General features: G+C 45.3%; 1 long non-coding RNA gene across 1 annotated transcript; it reads left to right on the top strand.

The window, feature by feature from the left end:
- Window positions 1-6,800: 6,800 nt before the first annotated feature.
- LOC139829453 (uncharacterized) lies at window positions 6,801-7,631 on the top strand. Its single transcript, XR_011741918.1, has 2 exons — window positions 6,801-6,994; window positions 7,547-7,631. It is a non-coding gene; the product is annotated as an uncharacterized lncRNA (long non-coding RNA).
- Window positions 7,632-8,384: the final 753 nt, after the last annotated feature.

Below are 8,384 nucleotides of genomic sequence, written 5' to 3'. Positions count from 1 at the left end.
GGGGGGGGTGGTTCTGAGGCAGTTACTGGGGTGTGGGATGTGGGGGTCAGTGTGAGGGGTTTGTATGGGGGGTTAGAGGGGTGGGTGAACACGGGAGGGATGGGCTGGGGGTGCAGGATGGCGCGTGCTGGGGTGGGCACAGGGTGTGGGGTACTTGGGCTGCTGCAGGTTTCTGGAGCCCCCTGGAGGGGTAAAACCCACCCCTGTGGGCTGCCCACATAAACCAGTCGTGCTGGAGGCACAGGATGAGCTGCTGAACGGGCCTGGGAGCCCCTCGGCTCTTTTCTTTTTTGGGGTTCAGTATTAATTGTGGAGGGGTGAGGGGGAAAGAAGCTTTTTTAGCATTAGTAACAGCCCAGGGGAAAAATAAGTTAGCAAAGCTTCCAGCCTCTTGGAAATGCTCGGTTTCTGAGCTCGTCTCACGTCTGCAGAAACAAGATCCAAGAGGACTGTGGATAACAGCAGGAGGCTGTCATCTGCGTTCCTCAGTCCATCAGTGTTGCAAACAAACCTTATTTAAACTCTTAAATGCTTTTTTTTTTTCTGAGCTAGGTAGTGTCGGTGACTGCACAGGTGCACTCCTGGCTGCAGCGTTATGTACCCTGAATTTTTAAGTTGGTTCAGAACAGTGTGGGTTGTTCTGAACCAACCGTCACCCACATGATAGAATTCTGAAAAAGTACTTTGAAGGTTTCCAGGTTTTAGTCTGGCCTTGAAAGTCTGGGTCGAAGCTGTTGTTGTAACCAGTGTGGTGTCTCATGTACACAAGCAAGGGCTGTGTTCGGCAGCAGCCTCTGTGGCAGTGATTTCTCCCCTGACATGGAGCTTTTTAGCTCCAGAGATCTGCCTGTGTCAGGTCCGCGCAAAACTAAGGCCAGCGAACGTTTTGCAAGGACTCTTTACTTTCAGGCACTTGCACAGCACAAAAGTATTTTCTGCCTTTCCTTAGAACAGAACCTGTATGATTATTTTTCTTGTGTGCTTACACTGAATTCATCCTGTAGGAATCTGCTTTCGCTAAATCTGTTATTTATTCCAGATCTAGATGTCTCAATGGATACGTGGAACTTCTTCTATACTTCCCTGGTGTCCTTATGGCTGCACAGACTTTACGTTGATTCTGTTGTTGCTGTTGGTGAGGCGTGGAATGACCTTACAACCCTTGAGGTTATAAGGAAGGTATGTATTTAGGTACGATGCCGGACACACGGGGAATCATTTCACCTAATACGTGTGTAAAATTACAGTAGCTGTGAGCTTGGTTAAATGCAGTAAAGCGTTACATATTCACGGAAGTTTTAGGAACACCTGTACATATTCATAACCTGTCCCCGAGAAGGCGGTTCTTATTGCAATGAGTTCAGGAGACCATTTCCAGAGTCTCCGGCTCCTCCTGGTTGCAGCTGCGCAGTGATCGTGACCCCGGGTCCTCTTCTCTGTACCCGATCACCTTTGGTCCAGTGTGATGAGTTGGTTGGGTCTCAGACTGCTGAGTTGGTTAAAACTGTGTCCAAGTTTCTGTAATCTAGTTCACCCAAGGATGCACCCGAGGATTGTGATCTTTGCAAGGCGTCAGTGAAGTCCTGTTTTTCGTACAATAAGTTACACAGAGTTAAGCAAGGCTAGGCAATAGTGATGTGGGTTAAAGGGTTAGCTCTCTAAGTGTCTTTAGTGATGTGGGGTAGGGTTAGTTCCTTAAGTGTCAAGTGTTAATTAGTTAATTGTCAGTTCCCTGTATCATTCCCCCCTTTGCTAAGAGGTTAGTAAATTCTTTTACTAATGTGATGATTGTCTATGTTTTCTCTGGCCGCAGGTAAGAAGGCTACTTCTACCTGAGAAAACCCATCTCTATCCTTCAACAGATTTTTAATGTTAATGCAAAAGTCAGGCTCCTGGTGTTTGTCTTCTGCGCTGCTGAGCTCTTTGGGGGCAGCTGACAGCCATGTGGCTGGTGCTCCGGCAGGAATGGCATCTTCTGGGCTGCGACGGGAGCTTGCGTTCTTTGGCGTGGTGACCCCGCTCACTGCAGCTGTAGCATTTGTCTTCTCTTTCGGGTTTCTTCTTGCTGAGGTAGGAAGTGCCGTTTGGGTTGGTCACCCAGAAGGACCAAAGGGACCAAAAGGTTACCCAGAAGGTCCAGAAGGACCAAAACATGTCAGGGTGGACATAACCTAATTTCTTTGATAGAATTTCAGAAAGGTTTTGGTTAATTACTACAAATGTAAAGCTTTCTTCTGCGGAAGTGGGCAATGTAATATATACACTCTGATGGTTTTGATTCCAAAGCACCAATTTAAAGCGTTCCCCCATGGTTTTATTCAGATCTTGCTCATGGCAATTTTCGTCCCATCCGTGTGCTAGGGTTATGACCGTAAGAAACGGCATTTTCCAGGTTGCGCCTGGGTTACCCTTCGTGGTGCTTTGCAGACTTTCTTCACTCTAGAATGATGGATTCGGGCATTCCGTTCTTTAATCTTGGTAGCAGTGAAGGATGCCAGGAGGACTTGAAATGGGCTTCCTGTTGTGATTCCAAAGTCCTTTTCTGCAAGAGACTTCACAGACACATAATCGCCCAATTGGATGTTATGTACTGGCCCATCCAGACCCCTACTCCAAGTTCCAAACACTCTTCCCAATTTTGTTAAGTTGTTTACGCAATATAACCATATAAAAAGTCATAATTTCATCCCCTTCTTGTGCAGACATCCCCTTCTGTACGCTATAGGGTCTCCCATCCAGGATTTCAAAAGGATTTAACCCTTCTTTGCCCTTGGCCTTGTTCATATGCAAGAGGGACAAAGGTGAAGATTGAGACCAAGCCAAATTTGCCTCCTGCCCCAGATTTACAATTTGTTGTTCAATTAGATGACTCACTTCATCTTTTTTTTTTTCTTTCTACCTGGCCACTGGAGGAAGAATGATAAGGTGTATGTAGTTGCCAGTCTATTCTCAAGTGCTGACTGATTTGCTGTACAATTTTTGATTTAAAATGTGGCCCTTTATCAGAGGATATATCAGCTGGAACACCAAGCCTTGGTATTGTTTCTTGTGCTCATGTTTTAGTTACCTCCCGAGCTTTTGCTGTTCTGGTAGGGAGTGCTTCTGGCCAACCTGAAAAGGTATCAGTTAGTACCAACCAATATCAGCACCCCCCTTTTCTTGGGAGTTCCGAAAAATCAATTTACCATTATTGCCCAGGTCCGTTTCCTTTCCCAATTTGACCCATTTCTAGCTTAGGTATATTCTTAGGATTAGTCTGGAGGCAAAGAGCGCGTTGCTGTGTCACCTGTCTTACAGTAGTGTACCAATTTGTAGTTACTATTTTTGATCAAATGTTCGTATAATGTTTCTGCTACTAAAGGGCAAACTAAATAGGAGGTAACAATAAGTTTTCTCTTGTGGGGCGTGAGCCCACCCTTCCTCATGATATGATTCCTCTAAATCTATACTAAGTTTCTGGTCTTCCTTAGTATATTCTGGCTTACCTTCTGAAATAACCTGCCCGTCGGGGACTAGGGCACTTTCCACTTTTACCTTTTGCTTAGGCACCAGTTTTGCCTCCCTGTCCACCAGCTCATTTCCTTTTTTCCAATTCCGAGCTCGCTTTCTGGTGCGCCTGGATATGCATGATTGCCACCTTCTTAGGAAGTTGAGCTGCCGATATTTCTCCTGCACGTTTGATATGTGTGCCTTGAGAGTTCAAGAGTCCTTCTTCTTTCCAAATTGTTCCGTGCACGACCCTGAAAGCATACTTAGAGTCCATATAAACGTTCACAGTTTTACCTTCGGCTAGTTCCAGAGCACAGGTAAGGGCGATTATTTCTGCCTTTTGTGCTGAAGTACTTTCAGACAGAGGTCCAGATTCCATCACTTCATGGCTAGTAGTTATAGCATAACCAGCGTGCCTTTCACCGTTCAGGATATTGCTGCTTTCGTCCGTAAGGCAGTTCTCAGTGTTCTCCATAATCCTATGTCCTTTAGATCTGCTTGGCTGGATTATGTTGTTTCAATGGTTTCCAGGCAATTATGATGAACTGGTTTTCCAATGTTGTCACTGAGGAAAGAAGCTGGCTTGACAGTGTTAGTGAGGATGATTTAGCTTGATATTTGAGAAATCTTTGTGGGGAAAGCCAACGTCCCCCTTTTTCTTTTAGAACTGTAGGCACCGTGTGGGATACCAGCACAACCATTTTCTGACCCCTGGTAAATTTCCGGGCCTCCTGTATGTTCAGTACCGCTGCAGCAACTGCCCGCGGGCATCCCGGCCACCCTTTTGCAGTTGCATCTAATTGTCTGGAGAAATAGGCCGCTGCTCGTCGGTACGGGCCAAGATCCTGTGCCAGTGTACCCAAGGCTATTCCCTGCTTCTCGTGAGAGAATAGAAAAAATGGTTTACTCACACCTGGGAGTCCTAGAGCAGGCGCTGTCAAAGCCTTACCAAGTTCTTCAAAGGCTCGTGTAGCTCCTTTATTCCATTGCAGGTGTTCCTGATCTGTGGCTGCTGGCACATACAGTGGCTTGACAAACAATCCATAATTATAAATCCACAACCGGCACCACTCTGTCATGCCCAAGAAGGGTCCGTAATTCTTTTACAGTTTGAGGCTTTGATGTTTGGCATACGGCCTCCTTTCGAGCCTGGCCCAGGGTCCTCTGCCCTACGCTGATTTCATAGCCCAAATGAGTTACTCATGAGTTGCTGTATCATCTGGGCTGTCTTCTGTGATACCTGGTATCCTTGGAGCCCCCAAAGTTCAATAAGCTTACAGTTCAGGTTATGCATGTCTTCTGTGTCCTGGTAGCGATCATCCACATATTGTTGCATCTGTCCTTCATCAGATGGGGCTTCCCAAGATTCAAGATCTTTAGCGAGCTGATTTCCTAGTACTGTTGGGCTGTTTTTAAATCCTTGTGGCAACACCATCCAGGTGAGCTGGGTTTTACATAAATATTGTCTGGCTGGCTTCACGGAGAGAGAGGCAAAAAGGCATCTTTCAAATCTAAAACAGTAAGCCAAATCAAATTAGAGTTAATACAGTCAGAAAGGTGTTTGCTACCACTGGGTAGAGGTCCTTTATTATTCTGTTTATAACCTGACTTGTATTAATTTCTCTATTACTGGCCAAATTCCTTCTCCCAAAAAGGTTGGAAGGAATTGGACATATATAGAAATTTATCAATACCTACTTGTTTACCCAATTTGTATTTCAAAGGTTCACAAAAATATGCCCGTTCACTTTGGCCAGTGACTCCCTTTACCTACTATGTAATTGTTACTTGTTGTCAATCCACCAAAAATTCCACTTGTTTCTGTTCATTCCAGGTTCCCATCAGTCTTTTTCAAAACTTGCTACTGTCTGTTTCTCTCTCTGCCTACTTCCTCTGTACCTTCCCCAACGTTCATTTTCCCAACATATATACTGACTTCTCTCTAAAGGCTTTCAAAGCCTTCCAACCTCTTCAGTTCCATACTTACTTATCCTTTCAAGAATCTTCCTTGTCCCTGTTACTGAATACTCTCCAAGCTTCATCTAACAACCTTTCCAAATTTCTACTTTCTGTTGCCCTCAGTTTCTACAACTTCTCCAGGGGAGAAGGTCAATTCCCTGTATCATTGGGATCAGCATTTGGATCATCGTTCAGTTCCTCACCACCAAAACCAGAAAGAAGGCAAGGGAAGATGGAAGTGCTTTTGTCCAAGAAGGCCCCGAAATCTGCGTGTGGAGGCGAGTGGCTGCCGGGTGACGGTCCCCACTGGTGCAGTGACACGTGCTGCCCCACTGTGGGCCCCCCCGTGGGTCACTGCGGAGCCCAGGTGTGGTCGTGTAGGAAACGATCACCTTGCCAATAGAACAGGCCCAGGCAGGATCTCTCAGCAAAGCACATTTTGTTAATGATTTTGCAAGACCGGGTGTTCTCCCTAAAGGCAGGCACGCATAATAGGGCAAAAAGCCCCCGTTTATATCCCCCCAAACCCTGGGTGCAATTTCCCTCCCCTGTTGCCCACTGGTCGGTTCTTCAGGGTTTACAGAGCACCCGACACCTGCCTCAGTTTACGTATTTCATTCATCTAATCCGAACAACACCCTTTCCCTTATTGATCTATTTAAAAATGGGTTCCTGGCTCTTTGGCCGTCCTTCCCTCTAGATTAACTTGTAAATACAGGTGTCAGTTTGCATTCTGGGATTAGTTTGAAGAGATTTTGTTTTACATTCAGGATTCACAGTCTGATGTGTCTCGGTCCCTTCCCTCGCTGGGGTCAGGTGCCAGCTCCCCAGTTTTGTGAAAACAACGTTTCTTCCTTGAACGTTCCTTACAGTTCAGTGCACCTGAGGGTTATAATCCGCAGCCTGGACGGTCTCATGTTTGTGGGTGACTCGGTGCCCTCGTTGCTCTGATGTTGGAGCAGCTCTCTGCTGAACGCTTCTCCCGTCGTTACTGAGAGATCGTGTCAGCCTGGGTTGCTCTGTCACTGCAAATCAATCACTCTACTTGTGCTGGAGTTCTCGGGTTCCTCTTTCCATTGATGTTACTGATGAGGTTGGGCTGGTTTTAGGACGGGAGTGGGATTAGGCTGTTCAGGATGGTAAAAGCTCCTTGCGCAGGTGAGCAAAGTTCTGCTGCGCGAGTTGGGAGGTTCCTGCGTTCAGCTGGATCCGGCTGCGTGTGACCTGAGTTTATTGGAGCGTGGCCTAGTTCAGAGACGTGGTTGTGTCTTTCTCTGGGTGTGAGAAGCTAAAATGCTTTGATAGCCTCATTTAATTAGTGCTGAGAGTCTGTTCACAGGATAGGTGTTTTAAGTGGTTTTGGGAGAATGGGGTTAACATCACTTTGAAAAGGGATTGAATGAGAAGTGGTGCTTGTTTCTTAGGGTGAAAAATCCAATGGGAATCCAGCTTCTTCTGAAGGAATAGAAGACAAACTCGTAAATGGATCAGCCACCCTGGAGGCAAAGTAAAGATTTTCTATGGGTCTCAGACTGGCACAGCAAAGGTATCAGTTACTTTTTTTTTTCCCCACCTACATGAAGTAATTTGAAATATTGAGACTCAAGTCTGTTGCTTGCCTTAGAAGTATTGCACAGTGTAAACATCAGAAAGTTCATTAGCTCATGAGAAGTCATTGCCCAACATGAAAGATAACGTAAAATTATGTAAAAATAACATTTTTTTCTACTTGCTTTAAATGGCGCATGCAGTAGAGACATTGATGATGAAGTTTAAAGTTTACTCTTGCCGTACCCGTAGTTGCGAGCGGGTCTTCTCAGAGACAAGTACTGGTTTAGGTGCTTTTGAAAAAAATGGTGTGTGTAAATGTGAAATCATTAGTCATTAAAATTCATGTCACTCTCTTCTTGCAGCCAATATACTTGATTTTTTTTTTTCTTAACATGAGGAATTCTAGGTCCAGTGTCCAGTTCTCGGATGTCTTTGTTCTTTCTGTTGTGGGACGTGTCTTGTGACTGGGCGTGTGGGGGGTTGTTTGGTCGCTACCATGCTTGGGTTGAAGCAATTGATAAATTCCTATTTTTTTTTTTTTTTGGAGGTTTGCCAGAGGTCTGGCTGAAGCCGTTATTTCACTTTGTTTGCCTGTGGAAGTCATCAGCATGGGAGATTATGATCCAGAGGAGGTAAGTACCTTATAAATATGACTAATAAAGAAAAGCTTTTCCTTGTGTTGCGAAGGCTCTTTTCCCCTTGTATTTCTCTCCTATTATTCTGGAAATTCCCAATGCTGTGTGTTAAAAGTCGCTTCCCTTCTGTATAAGTGTAGCCCATCAACCCTCAGCAGAAAACACCTAAATTTTGAATATTCCTAGGAGAGGATTGCCTAGAGTATTTTGATGGTGACAGTGACTTGGTATGAGCTGGTTCTGTAACTCAGGTGTGAGTTCAGTGAGAGCGGTTGCACCAGGTCCCTCTGTTCTGTCTCTGTATCCCCAGGGAAGGGTTCAAAGCCAGAACAAGCAGATGGTGACAATTTGCAGCCTTCACAGGCTCATAAGCTAAAAACTCCTTGCTGGTCATATTTAGATGGAGTAATCCTTGAGGCATTTTTCTTCTGTGAATATTGATAGTTGTTTTTTTGAATCAGTGAGAAACTTGATTGCTGCAAGAGTCTGCTCAAGAAGCTGTCGATTGGGGTGGGGAAGGGAGATGTTCTGTTCTCTTGTACCACCTCTGTGAAGCAGCAGACAGACAGTTTGATCTCTCCTGGCTAATTTAAGGCGTCTCTGCAGGGGGGATGGCCGTTCGCCACTGTTGGGGTTATCACCTGCAGCATCCCACACCAAAATCCCACTTAGAAAAAACCTCATCTTTTAACTTCTTCCAACTCCCCATGTGTTCCAGTTGTCTTACTAATGGGAAGCGTTCTGAGAAAT

The sequence above is a fragment of the Patagioenas fasciata genome, chromosome 19 (assembly GCF_037038585.1).
Source record: "Patagioenas fasciata isolate bPatFas1 chromosome 19, bPatFas1.hap1, whole genome shotgun sequence".
Lineage (NCBI taxonomy): Eukaryota > Metazoa > Chordata > Aves > Columbiformes > Columbidae > Patagioenas > Patagioenas fasciata.
This window is presented reverse-complemented; position numbering and strand designations above follow the sequence as displayed.